Below are 15,122 nucleotides of genomic sequence, written 5' to 3'. Positions count from 1 at the left end.
ACCTTGACACATAGAACCTATTCTAGGCAAATGCACTCCTCACTTATGATAAACAGCCCGAGTTTAATGATGGGCAATTATGTATAACCATATATTCCTTATAATATTTAGGATATATATACGCACGTTAACACTATATCCCTCTATACAATTGTAAATATACATTGAAGTCCTTTCACATAACCAATTAAAAATACAAACAATAAACAACTCGTTTGCAATACATATAATTAATTTCTTTCACATAATAAATTAAGGTAGACTCACGAAAAAAAGTTGTGCCTTATTATGTTTGCTTTCATCTATGCAGATTATGGTGCAAAATCATCTTCCGTTGCTGTTTTATACCATAAATATTTGAAGCCTCTATGCTAATCGCAGGCTCCTATATATATAAAAGTGTGATGTCGATGTGAAAATCGCCTTATCTGCCTAGAGAAATTCTTCTTTATTTGTCTTCTCTGTCTCTCTGCACATTTTTCTTGGGATATTCCCATTAAGAAATGTAAGTAAATTTATTTAATTTTTTAGCAGCACATTTTAAAGAAGAATCTTCCTCCTTTTTTTTTTCCTCTTTTCTTTATAATAATTAAACACCCTGGACAGTATACTATATATTATATAATATTTTGGATAATAAGAAAATGTCACACCCGTTCCCATATTGCTTCAAATTAATAAGTCCCCACAGCATACCCCCCTTTTTTTCTTTTTTTTTTTCCTCTCCTGGGAGGAAGGTTTACTCTAAGATTTTTACTTTGTAATTATAATTTAGTTGTTTTTTTGTCTATGTTGTAAAATGATTAATTATGTATGCAAAATATGTTATATTTTTGATTTGATGGATACATTTTTTCTTATTTTAGAAAACCGATAAAGCTCTTGAGGAAGCGTTGGTAATAACGCGAAACATGTAGAGAGCCAGAGTATATCTAAGATCGGTTCTGTAATTAATACCCTGTCTACTGTAACCTTCTTTTTTTTGTATATTAAGCATTAATGTACATTTGTTTACCCTCTGGGTATATATATCTGATGGAAATAGATATGGATATGATGTAAAATGCATTAGTATAGACAGGATATATAAAAACAGTACTTGATGTGTTTTATAATTATTTTTTATTTTTATAAATAAATAATTTTTTACATTTAAAGCGGTAGTAAACCCGCATTTTTTTTTTTTTTTTTTTTAAAACCTGCAAAGCAAAAGGCATAATGAGCTAGTATGCACCGCATACTAGCTCATTATGAAATACTTACCTTAGAACGAGGCCCCGACATCTCGCCCGATCCACGCCGAGGAAGCCGACATGCTCCCTCGGCGTCTCTTCCGGGTATCGCGGCTCCGGCGCTGTGAGTGGCCGGAGCCGCGATATCGTCACTCCTGCGCATGCGCGCGGGAGATTTAAATCCGGCCGGACGAGCGCTGCCGGATTTTCGCTGAGAGAACCCCCTTGTGCGCATGCGCCGCTGCAGTCAGCGGCACATACCGAGGGGAATATCTCCTAAACCGTACAGGTTTAGGAGATATTTTTTTTACCTACAGGTAAGCCTTATTATAGGCTTTCCTGTAGGTAAAAGTTAAAAAAGTGGGTTTACTTCCACTTTAATATATATATTTTTTTCTCTTTATTTTTTTTTTTATGCTATATATTTAATTATACTAGTATGCCTAAAAAGTCCAACACAACCAACAATTTTTTCTGAGGTTTTTTGTGTTTCCCCCTTCTTCGTCTTATTTTTCCCTTGTTTTATTTCAAATTGATGGGGTACATTGGCGTCAATTGATGGGGCACACCGATGGCAATTGATGGGGCACACTGGCAGCAATTGATGGGTCACACTGATGGCAATTGATGGGGCACACTGGAAGCAATTCATGGGGCACACCTGCGGAAATTCATGGGGCACACTGGCAGCAATTGATTGGGCATAGTGGTGGCAATTGATTGGGCACACTGGCAGCAATTGATGTGGCACACTCGCAGCAATTGATGGGCACACTGGCAGCAATTGATTGGGCACACTGACAGCACTTGATTGGACACAGTGGCAGCAATTGATGGGCACACAGGCAGCAATTGATGGGTACAGTAGCTGTGTTTAATGGGCACAGTGGCGGCAATTTATGGGTACAGTGGCTGTGTTTAATGGGCACAGTGGCTGCGCTTGATGGGCACAGTGGCTGCGCTTGATGGGGTTTTCTTTTCAGTTTGTTTGCACCCCCCCAAAAAAAAATTCTGAGCACCAGCCACCACTGGTGGTGGCCTGTGTCTGTAATTGCAGTTACCTTGGAGGCTAGGATTGTTGGATTCCTTGTGTGGTCTACCTTGTACTATGTCAACTGGCTGTCCACTCTAAGTTTGGTATTAATATGGTGGTTGGTCAAAAAGAGAAAATCAGTAGTGGGATCATGCCTACAAATAGCTGGTGTAGAGCAGCCTGGACAATATAGTGAGCCATGTTCTTCTTAAATCTGTATTAGTTCCACATTTATTCAAAATATAAATTATAAAGTAGATGAATCATAGAGAATAGTTTGTAATGCAGCTGATACACCCAAGCTGAATCAATCAGAATCTACTTGACTCGTAGACAGCCCCAGGGTGAAACTAGAGACATTGTATTAGTTTTCCTGCTTTTTTTTCCCCTCTTTTCAGGATTACACAATTATTTCACCTCCCTGTGAATCCCCACCCTCCCTCACCCCAATGTGTTAATAGAATTTGTAGTTTTTCATTCATGCTGTACTTTGGTAACATGTTTATTGTAATGTTAATGACACGCTTGCAATTAGAAATATTGATATTGGAAGGAGGGGATTTGACATCACGTAGCTTTCAGCTTCTAGTATTGCAGAGCAAACACAGTCATTTGCTGGTTGCAGTGGTGTGCATCTATAATCCCAGCTTCTTGGGAGGCTGAGGTTGTTGGATTGCTTGAGTCCTGGAGTTCTGATCTATCTCTGCCCTATGTTGATTGGGTGTCCACGCTAAGTTCAGTATCAATATGGTGATTCCAGGGGAGCCCAAAGCTACCAAGTTGTCCTAAGGAGGGGTGAACCGGCCCAGGTCAGAGACAGAGCAGGTCAACACCACCGTGCTGATCAGTAGTGGGGCTGCACCTGTGAATAGCCGGTATAGCACAGCCTGGATAATAGTGGGACACAGACTTTTTTACAACTATTAACTTTATTTTTATACAGTGTTTCTATTGACTTCATATAGCTTTCATCTTCTAGTGTCTCAGAGACAACAGTAACCTGCAGTGGTGTGCATTTCTAATTCCAGCTACTTTGGCAGTTGATGTCATATTGCTTGAGTCTATGAGTTCTGGTCTACCCTTCTCTATGTCTTTTGGGTGTGCACTCTAAGCATGGCATCAATATGGTGGTTCCAGGGGAGCCCAGACTCATCAGATTGTCCCAAGGAGTAAGGAAACAACATAGGCCAAAACCTCTGTGGCAATCAGTAGTGGGATCACACCTGCAAATAGCCAGTGTAAAGCAGCCTGGACAATATAATGAGATATGGTCTTTTTAAATGATTAACTTTTTTTTATACAGTGTATAGATGATCTGTATTAGTTCCACATTTGTTCAAAATATAAATTATAAAGTAGATGAATCATAGAGAATAGGTTGTAATGCAGCTGATACACCCAAGCTGAATCAATCAGAATCTACTTGACTCGTAGACAGTCCCAGGGTGAAATTACAGACATTGTATTAGTTTCCCTTCTTTTTTTCCCCTCTTTTCATGCTGTACTTTGGTAACATGTTTATTGTAATGTTAATGACACACTTGCAATTCAAAATATTGATATTGGAAGGTGCGGGATTTGATGTCAAGTAGCTTTCAGCTTCTAGTATCACAGAAGCAAGCACTGTCCTTTGCTGGGTGCAGTGGCATGCAGCTATAATCCCATCTACCTGGGAGGCTGAGGCTGTTGGATTGCTTGAGTCCAGGCATTCTGATCTACCCTGCTCTTTGTTGTTTAGGTGTCCATGTTCCAATCTTAGGTTTCCAATTTAGGTGTCCAAGTTCAGCATCAATTATGGTGGTTCTAGGGGAGCCCAGAGCCACCAGGTTGCCCTGAGGGGTGAACCGGGCCAGGTCGGAGACGGAGCAGGTCAAAACCGCCATGCTGATCAGCAGTGGGATCGCGCCTATGAATAGCTGGTGTAGAGCAGCCTGGACAATACAGTGGGACACAGACTTTTTTACAACTATTAACTTTATTTTTATACAGTGTTTCTATTATCTGTTTTAGTTCCTCATTTATTTGAAATATAAATTATAAAGTAGATGAATCATAGAAAATAGGTTGCAATGCAGATGACTGGTAGCCAGTCCCAGTGTGAAATTAGATAGACAGCTGCATTCGCAGGATTACACAATTATCTTATTTAATTATGTTTCATGTTTTATGTGGGTCTACTAGGGTCTCTGCCAGGTTCACGTGATTACAACCCACATGTCCTTCTTGTTTTTCTTGCTATAATTAGGTAATGTCATTGATTTTTTGCTGCTTCCCAGCCTGCAGTTTTTACTGAGCCACCACCGGGTGTCATCTGTGCCCCGTGTCTGTTCCCTTTATGGTGTCTAGGTGCTCTCCCTGGTAGAGGGACGGTTTCTACATCCTGGGACCGCCCCATCCACTTGTGCATGTCTCAACTGGGTCTTTCTGCCCTTTGGCTGGATGACTAGCGCACGTGCTCCATGCGGGAGTACAGACCGGGTGACATCACACGCCACTCATTTGAGACTATTTAAGCTGTATTTATGCTTCTTGATGCTGCTGGATGTGGATTCTGGGGCTCTGGTTGTACTTCCCATACCAAGTCAGTACAGTAGGGCAAAAAAGTATTTAGTCAGCCACCAATTGTGCAAGTTCCCCCACTTAAAAAGATGAGATAGACCTATAAGTGTCATCAACTATGAGAGACAAAATGTGGAAACAAATCCAGACAATCACATTGTCTGATTTTTGAAAGAATTTATTTGCAAATTATGGTGGAAAATAAGTATTTGGTCACCTACAAACAAGCAAGATTTCTGGCTCTCACAGACCTGTATCTTCTTCTTTAAGAGACTACTCTGTCCTCCACTCATTACCTGTATTAATGGCACCTGTTTGAACTTGTTATCAGTATAAAAGACACCTGTCCACAACCCCAAACAGTCACACTCCAAACTCCACTATGGTGAAGACCAGAGTTGTTGAAGGACACCAGAAACAAATTTGTAGACCTGCACCAGGCTGGGAAGACTGAATCTGCAATAGGTAAGCAGCTTGGTGTGAACAAATCAACTGTGGGAGCAATAATTAGAAATTTGAAGACATACAAGACCACTGATAATCTCCCTCAATATGGGGCTTTACGCAACATCTCACCCCGTGGGGTCAAAATTATCACAAGAACGGTGATCAAAAATCCCAGAACCACACGGGGGGGCCTAGTGAATGTCCTGCATAGAGCTGGGACCAACGTAACAAAGGCTACCATCAGTAACACACTACGCCGCCAGGGACTCAGATCCTGCAGTGCCAGATGTGACCCCTGCTTAAGCCAGTACATGTCCGGTCCCATCTGAGGTTTGCAAGAGAGCATTTGGTTAATCCAGAAGAGGATTGGGAGAATGTCATATGGTCAGATGAAACCAAAGTAGAACTGTTTGGTAGAAACACAACTCATCGTGTTTGGAGGAAAGAGAATGCCGAGTTGCAACCAAAGAACACCATACCTACTGTGAAGCATTGGGGTGGCAACATCATGCCTTGGGGCTGTTTCTCTGCAAAGGGAACAGGAAGAATGATCCGTGTACATGAAAGAATGAATGGGGCCATGTATCATGAGATTTTGAGTGCAAACCTCCTCCCATCAGCAAGGGCATTAAAGATGAAACATGGCTGGGTCTTTCAGCATTACAATGATCCCAAACACACCACCTGGGCAACGATGTGGCTTCGTAAGAAGCATTTTAAGGTCCTGGAATGGCCCAGCCAGTCTCCAGATCTCAACCCCATAGAAAGCCTTTGGAGGGAGTTGAAAGTCTGTGTTTCCCATAGACAGCCCCAAAACATCACTGCTCTAGAGGAGATCTACATGGATTACATGGAAGCCAACATACCAGCAACAATGTGTGACAACCTTGTGAAGACTTACAGAAAACGTTTGACCTCTGTCACTGCCAACAAAGGATATATAACAAAGTATTGAGATGAACTTTTGATATTGACAAAATACTTATTTTCCACCATACTTTGCAAATAAATTCTTTCAAAAATCAGACAATGTGATTGTCTGGATTTTGTTTCCACATTTTGTTTCTCATAGTTTAGGTATACCTAAGATGACAATTACAGGCCTCTCTCATCTTTTTAAGTGGCAGAACTTGCACAATTGGTGGCTGACTAAATACTTTTTTGCCCCACTGTATCTTCCATATCTAAGCCTTCACCTTGTGCCTCTGAGTAGACTCAGGTGGCCCTATTTTTTATCATCTTCTGGCCACATCTTGTCATCTTTTATAGACCACCTCACTGGGGGATCTCCCTCTTCAGCAGCTGGTTTTGACCACCATCTCTGATTACCCCCCCCCCCCCCCCCAGCGTGGCAGCTGGTCCTTTGCAGGACTGCACTCTTAGGATTGAGTTGATTGCATCCTTATCATGCATAAGGTTAGTTTACCTACAGAACTTTGCTCTTTTCCTTTTTACTTTGCTTCCCCTTCTTTTTCCTCCCCTTTCCTTTCCCTTTCCCCTTTTTCTTCTCCGTTTCGACTCTTCCACCCCCCCCCCCTTCCACCCCCCCTTCCTCTCCTCCGTTTCCTTCACCCCTTCCTTTTTCCTTCCCCTCTTTTCCTTTCCGCTGCTTTCTTTGTTCCTCTTCTTTCCTTCTCAATTCTTTAGCTTTATTCGTTCTGGATTTATTTTACTTATTCCCTTTCTTCTTCCTGCGTTCCTCTTCCTTTTTCCTCTTCTTTTATTATACTCCTTCCTTTTCCTTTTTCTTTTATCTCCTTCTTTCCTTCTCTCTCTCATCTCATGTTGTATGAGCAATCTTTTTATAATTTTTTTCCAATCACCCATTATATTTAGAGAAACTTCCAGACTTTGCATGTCCCCCCTGGTCACCACGGGGGGAACATATATTGGCACAGTTACCTTGGCTGGGCATGGTCACAGTTAAGCAGCAGTGCTCTTCCTTCCCCTAGTTGTTTTTCTTTATTTTTTATTGATTTGTTTATTTTTACATTGATTGTTAATTATCTGTCCGAACCTATTGCAGATTTTCTCCTGAAGAAGCGGCATTGAGAGCACGAAACTAGTTGAGATATGACATCTGTGAACAGTTATCCCAATGTGATCTTTCCCCCTTGGGGACCATTATACTTGTGATACTTCCCGATTGCTCCCCATGCATTTTTATGTATCCAATAATATGTGTCTTGCTTGATCTTATATTGGTTTTGTATTAATAAAATTCTATATCGTTTTTACCCACGTGAATCTACATTAATTATATCTGTACCGCAATAGTCCATACTCCGTTTTTGATCTGAGGGACCAGTTGGGGACAGGCCCCTTTATTTATCTATTTCAATCGATTGGGATGATGGTACTCTGTTGTACTATTTATACCTTATTTTTTACACTTAGGGGTTATACAATTTTGACTTGTAGACAGTCCCAGGGTGAAATTACAGACATTGTATTAGCTCTCCTTCTTTTTTTCCCTTCTTTTCAGGATTACACAATTATTTCACTTCCCTGTGAATCCCCACTCAGCTCCCTCTACCCCATCCTCCCTCACCCCAACCTGTTAATAGAATTTGTAGTTTTTAATTCGTGCTGTACTTTGGTAACATGTCTATTGTAATAATGTTAATGACACGCTTGCAAATAGCAATATAGGTATTGGAAGCATTCGAGGGCATGGATTTGACATCATGAAGCTTTCAGCTTCTAGTATTACAGAGCATGCACTGTCTTTTCCTGGGAGCGGTGGTGTGCATCTGTAATCCCAGCTGCTTGGGAGGCTGAGGCTGTCGGATTGCTTGAGTCCAGGAGTTCTGGTCTACCCTGTGCTATGTTGATTTGGTATCAATATGGTGGTCCCAGGGGAGCCCAGAGCCACCAGGATGTCCTAAGTAGGGGTGAACCAGCCCAGGTCAGTGACAGAGCAGGTCAAAACCCCTGTGTTGATCAGTAGTGGGATTGCACCTTTGAATAGCCAATCTAGAGCAGCCAGGACAATACAGTGGGACACAGACTTTTTCCCAACTATTAAATTTATTTTTATATAGTGTTTCTATTGACTTCATATAGCTTTCATCTTCTAGTGTCTCAGAGACAGCAGTCATCTGCAGTGGCTTGCATCTCTAATTCCAGCTACTTTGGCAGCTGAGGCTGTCAGATTGAAATATTGATATTGGAATATGGGAATTTAAGGTCATGAAGCTTTCAGCTTCTAGTATCTCAGGAGTAGGGATGAGCTTCATACGTTCGACTCGAACATCGGCTGTTTGCCCATTCGGCGAATTCCGAACGTTATGGGCCAAATTTGTGTGGCGCTCACGGCCCACAATACACTGCGATGGCGCAGTGCATTGCTGGCTCATGATTGGCCAAGCATGCACTGTGACCCGCCTGCTTGGCCAATCACAGCGCCGGCAGCGAGGAGAGCCAGTATACACTGCTATATCCACCTATATAGCTAACCATCTTGCTCGTTTTAAATAGAGCTTGCAGTCAGTGTTAGGAGATTGTGCGTGCTGTCTGCGTACTCTGAACCCAGTATACACCGCTATATCCACCTATATAGCTAACTATCTTGCTCGTTTTAAATAGAGCTTGCAGTCAGTGTTAGGATATTGTGCGTGCTGTCTGCATGCTCTGAACCCAGTATACACCGCTATATCCACCTATATAGCTAACTATCTTGCTCGTTTTAAATAGAGCTTGCAGTCAGTGTTAGGAGATTGTGCGTGCTGTCTGCGTGCTCTGAACCCAGTATACACCGCTATATCCACCTATATAGCTAACTATCTTGCTCATTTTAAATAGAGCTTGCAGTCAGTGTTAGGAGATTGTGCGTGCTGTCTGCGTGCTCTGAACCCAGTATACACCGCTATATCCACCTATATAGCTAACTATCTTGCTCATTTTAAATAGAGCTTGCAGTCAGTGTTAGGAGATTGTGCGTGCTGTCTGCGTGCTCTGAACCCAGTATACACCGCTATATCCACCTATATAGCTAACTATCTTGCTCATTTTAAATAGAGCTTGCAGACAGTGTTAGGAGATTGTGCGTGCTGTCTGCTTGCTCTGAACCCAGTATACACCGCTATATCCACCTACATAGCTCTTCTCGATTTGAGCCATCTGCCATCTGCAGGAGTTAGTGGAAGTTGTGTGTGCCTCCAGCACAATATACACTACCCAATTGCTGGTTTTCCCAACTCCCTTCAGGCCATTACCATGTCTGGAAGGCCAGCAAGGAGAGGCAGACAGGCGCGAGCCGATAAAAGAGGGCAAGCAGGCTCTGTGTCTAGAGACAACAGTGCTGGTCGTGGACGCGGTGCATCGTCATCATCAGCACGTGGCCATGGGACACGCTTGTCCTTCTTTTCGGCAGGTAGACATGTTGAGCCGCAACATGCCAATGACTTGGTAGAGTGGATGACCAAGCCCTCTTCATCCTCCTCATCATCTCCCACCCAGGCTCAGGGTACTAGCAAAGCAGCTGCCAATGCATCGTCTTCCCTCCTCTCAATGTCATCATCAGTGACTCCTTCCCTAGACCCACCACGTCCTCCTGAGGAGTCTCCTGAACTCTTTGAGCACAGTGTTGGGTACATGCTCCAGGAGGATGCCCAGTGTTTTGTAGGCTCTGATGATGATACTCAGCTAGAGGAAGGCAGTAGCGCGAATGCAGAGAGAGGGGATGCTCAAGAAGGACAGCAATCTGGCAGTCATGTTCCACAAGCTGCAGCGTACTGCCAGGTTTGCTCCAGCGATGAAAAGGGAGGGGATGATGAGGGCACTGACTCCACGTGGGTGCCTGGTAGGAGAGAGGAGGAGGAGGCACATGTCCAACGAGGCAGGATGCCCTCCGGGGGCCAGCTTAGGGGCAGCACAACGACTGAATCACACCGCAGAGCTCCGCCTGTGCAGGGCGCTGCCTCTGAGCGTTATTCTAAAAGTTCTTTGGTGTGGGCCTTTTTTGAGACGAGTGCATCAGATCGCACCACTGCTATTTGCAACATATGTCTCAAGCGTATCTCGCATGGCCAAAACATCAGCCGCTTGGGCACCACATGCTTGACCAGACATATGTTGACCTGCCATGCAGCTCGTTGGCAAGCGTACCTCAAAGACCCACACCAAAGAACAAAGCGGACCTCTCCTTGCTCCTCATCAGCTGGCATCTCCAACCCCACTAGACCTTCAGTCCTCTCTGAAACCTGCTCTGAGAGGAATGAAGGTGTACAATTAGGTGTGTCACAGCCAAGTGCTTCCAGGCACTCTGCTAGCAGTACACCCACGTCCGATTATAGCAGGCAAATGTCCCTGCCCCAGCTGCTGGACCGGCGAAAGAAGTTCACTCCCAGCCATCCACATGCCCAGCGGTTGAATGCTAGCTTGGCTAAATTGCTAGCACTTCAACTGCTGCCTTTTCAGTTGGTAGACTCGGCCCCCTTCCGTGAGTTTGTACAATGTGCGGTTCCTCAGTGGCAGGTCCCCAAACTCCACTTTATCTCACGGAAGGTGATTCCGGCTTTCTACCGGCATGTGAAAGGCAATGTCCTTGCCTCGCTGGACAGGGCGGTCAGCGGTAAGGTGCATATTACCGCTGACTCATGGTCCAGCAGGCATAAACAGGGACGTTACCTGTCTTTCACGGCCCATTGCGTCACTCTTCTGGCAGCTGGGAAGGATGCAGGACAAGGTGCAGTAGTGTTGGAGGTTGTTCCGCCACCACGCCTCCAAAATGCTACTATTGGTTGTGACACACCTCTCTCCTCCACCCCCTCCTCTTCTTCTTCCTCCATGGCCTCTTCCAGTGCTCTGTCCTCAGAACCAGCGGTGCTCCGTAGGCGTTCCAGGGGCTATGCAAGTACGCAGGCAAAATGATGCCATGCCGTGCTTGCGCTGGTTTGTTTGGGGGACAGGAGCCACACTGGGGCGGATGTTTTGTCAGCTCTGCAGGGGCAGGCTGAGAGGTGGTTGATGCCACGCCAGCTTAAGCCAGGAATGGTGGTTTGCGACAATGGCACCAACCTCCTCTCCGCCCTCCGACAGGGACAACTGACCCATGTGCCCTGTGTAGCTCACGTCCTTAACCTGGTTGTGCAGCGGTTCTTGGGCAGGTACCCGGGCTTACAGGATGTTCTGAAGCAGGCCAGGAAAGTCTGTGTGCATTTCCGCCGATCATTTAATGCCTGTGCTCGCCTGGCTGAGCTCCAAAAGGAGTTGAACCTGCCCAAGAACCGCCTTATATGTGACATGCCCACCAGGTGGAACTCAACGTTGGCCATGCTGCAGTGGCTGCACACGCAGCAGAGGGCCATCAATGAGTACCTGTGTGACTACGGCACCAAGACAGGGTAAGGGGAGCTCGGTTTTTTCTCACCACGCCAGTGGGGCATGATCAGGGATGCATGCACTGTCCTGTCACCATTTGAGGAGGCCACAAGGATGGTGAGCAGTGACAGTGCATGCATCAGTGACACTGTACCTCTTGTCCACCTCTTGGAGCATACGCTGCGTGGAATAATGGACAGGGCACTTGAGGCAGAACAGAGGCAGGAAGAGGAGGACTTCCTTGCCTCTCAAGGCCCCCTTTATCCAGACAGTGTTCCTGCTGTGCCACCCATCACACAGGAAGAGGATGAGGAGGAGGAGGAGGAGGAGGAGGATGATTGTGTCAGCATGGAGGTGGAGGCTGGCACTCAGCATCAGCAGCAGCAGCAGCCGCAGTCTTGTAGGGATGATTTACAGTCCCAAGAAACCCGTGGACTTGTACGTGGCTGGGAGGAGGTAGCTGCGGATCATGTTGTCCTTAGTGACCCAGAGGACTCTGGACCAAATGCCTCAGCTAACCTACGCTGCATGGCCTCCCTGATCCTGCAAAGCCTGCGGAAGGATCCTTGTATTCTTCAGATCAAGGAGAGGGACCATTACTGGCTGGCCACTCTCCTTGATCCACGGTACAAGGGTAAGGTTGCCGACCTTATCTTGCCGTCGCAGAGGGAGCACAGGATGAGACATCTCCGGGAGGCCTTGCAGAAAGGTCTGTGCAACACATTTCCAGAGACTGGGAGGTTACAAACTCCTGGTCCTGGACAACGTGTTGCTGAGGCATCGGTCAGAAGGAGCGGTGGAGAAGGTGGCCGTCTGACCGATGCTTTCAGGCAATTTTTTAGTCCGCAGCCCCAAGGTATGTGGGGCTCACTTGGGGATGTTTTTGTTATTTGCGATTTATTTAGTTTACTTGAGGATTTTTTCCAATGGCCTATGTTATATAAGGCCTAATTGGAATAATGTCCTGTATATGAGAATGTTCCTTTCCTTCTTTATAGAGTTTTATGAAATTTTTAGACTTAAGAAATGGCCTGATGGTCTGATGATCTGACAGTGTCCTTTGCCCATGTGGAAGAGTAAGGTCGGGGAATGATGGTGGGCCCTCCTATGTTCTGGGTGCAGTTACTAGAACTGTGCGATCGGGTATGGGGGGTTGACCTTGTCCGATCGTGCTCTCCTAATGGGTAGGTATGCGACCGGATTGTACCATCAGATATGATCCCATTCAGAGAACAGGTCAGTTCTGATTCTCTAGAGTGTTTTTTAGTTTATTTTATTTTTAAAATTTTTTAATTCACAAAAAAGATCAAATGAGTATGAACCTATTTGTGAAACGGTTCGTGTCCGATTCCTTATAGCATTTGTGTATTTTATTTCATTTAGTTTCATTTAATGATCAGGGCGAACGATCATTTTTGCCCATTTCTAAAATGGCTGATTAGGAGCTGTAGCCAGGAGCTCGGAAGTGGGCGGTTACGTTCTGTAGCTAGTGAGTATTTAGGCGGTGGGTCAGCGCGCCGCCCGTACCCCAGGAAGAAGTCAGTTTTGACGAAACTACGTAGGGTGAGCGGCGTGCTGACGTTACCGCCATTCCCCGTTGACCAGGAAGGACGGGCAGTGTTAATAGGAGAGAGCCGGCCGGCTCGTGATTGTACTTACGCTTGTACTCAACTGGAATTTGTGAGTTTGTTTTACTTTTATTTCGTTCGTATTAAATTTTTATGCGGAATTACGCTATGGGAGCCTTTCTTTCTTGTCTTATCTAAAAAATTTGGTGGAATGTGAGACGTTGTAAGAAAGAGATATAAGAGGTGGAGACGCCAGCAGAACCCATCGGAGAGACCAGGAACGATCGTTTTTTCTTCATGCCTGTATGATCTCCCTAAAAAGAGATCTTGGCAGTTGGTAAGCCTCATTGAAATAGGTGGTGGATAGAACTTCCTCTTTGGGCGCACCTGCTATACATCTGAAGGGTGTTTGTAAAGAGTCACTTCAAGGGACTTATTCCATACCTTCGTACTTCCCTCTCTTTGGACTTTTTATGTGCTTCAAGTTTGATGTTTTTATACACAATTTTTCTTGATAGTATACATTGTTTAATACTAGAATTTAACACGTCACATTGTTAATACTGTAATGTATAAGTTTTAGCGCAGCCTTATTTTTTGGGTTTGTGTCTAGTGTGGGTATCTCACATTGGGTTGCAGCAGGAATTTATACTGTTATTATTTATATTATCACTTTTAGAGTTTGTTTTCACCGGCTTAGGCCTTGTTTTGATTAATTGAGTTATCGTTTGGACAGCGCTGTTTTCCAAAAAGTTTTTTAGCCCCAAGGTATGATCGGTTCCAGCAACCATCGCCAGCGTCTGATTTACATGGTGCAGAAATACCTAGGGGCAAGGTCAGACTTGGACACCTTTCCCACCGAAAATCCTCTGGCTTACTGGGTCTTGAGAAAGGATCACTGGCCAGAGCATGCAATTGAGCTACTGGCCTGTCCTGCATCCAGCGTTCTTTCGGAACGCACCTTCAGTGCTGCTGGTGGCTTTGTTACCGATCACAGGGTGCCCCTGTCCACCGAATCAGTTGATCAACTGACCTTCATCAAGATGAATCAGTCTTGGATCACCCACAGTTACCAAGCACCTGAAGCTGATGTAACCGAATAATTTTTTTAGAAATATCACATCCCTTCAAGACTGCCTATGCTGATGCTGAGTGACTGTCCTGTTATGTTGATTGTCTATCCTCTTCCTCCTCCGCTGATATGTTGGAAAAACATTTTTGGTTCTGGGTGATGCCACCAGCCCAATTTTTTTGCCCCTCTTTAACAGGGGCATTTAATTACAATTTTTGATGCAATGCTTTGCAGCAGGGCTAATTCCTGCACTAAAACTAGAGTATATGGGAGAGGTTGCAGTGTCGTGGCACCATCACCAGTGCCTAAGGCCCAATTTTTCTGCCCCTGTTTAACAGGGGCATTTAATTACAATTTTTGATGCAATGCTTTGCAGCAGGGCTAATTCCTGCACTAAAACTAGAGTATATGGGAGAGGTTGCAGTGTCGTGGCACCAGCACCAGCACCTAAGGCCCAATTTTTCTGCCCCTGTTTAACAGGGGCGTTTAATTACAATTTTTGATGCAATGCTTTGCAGCAGGGCTAATTCCTGCACTAAAACTAGAGTTTATGGGAGAGGTTGCAGTGTCGTGGCACCAGCACCAGTGCCTAAGACCCAATTTTTCTGCCCCTGTTTAACAGGGCGTTTAACCACTTGCCGCCCGCCCTATAGGCAATTGACAGTGGCAAAGTGGTTTCATAATCCTGATCGGACGTCATATGACGTGATCAGGATTATGAGCCCCCGGGGGCGCGCATCGCGGCGATCGTTGTTGCGGGGTGTCAGTCTGACACCCGGCAACTACGATCTCGGTAAAGAGTCTCCGACGGAGACTCTTTACCACGTGATCAGCCGTGTCCAATCACGGCTGATCACAATGTAAATGGGAAGAGCCGGTGATCGGCT

The sequence above is a fragment of the Lithobates pipiens genome, unplaced genomic scaffold (assembly GCF_037356315.1).
Source record: "Lithobates pipiens isolate NorthernLeopardFrog02 unplaced genomic scaffold, aLitPip1_a1.2 Scaffold_114, whole genome shotgun sequence".
Classification (NCBI taxonomy): domain Eukaryota; kingdom Metazoa; phylum Chordata; class Amphibia; order Anura; family Ranidae; genus Lithobates; species Lithobates pipiens.
The sequence above is the reverse complement of the archived record's forward strand: the minus strand, read 5'-3'. Positions refer to the sequence as shown.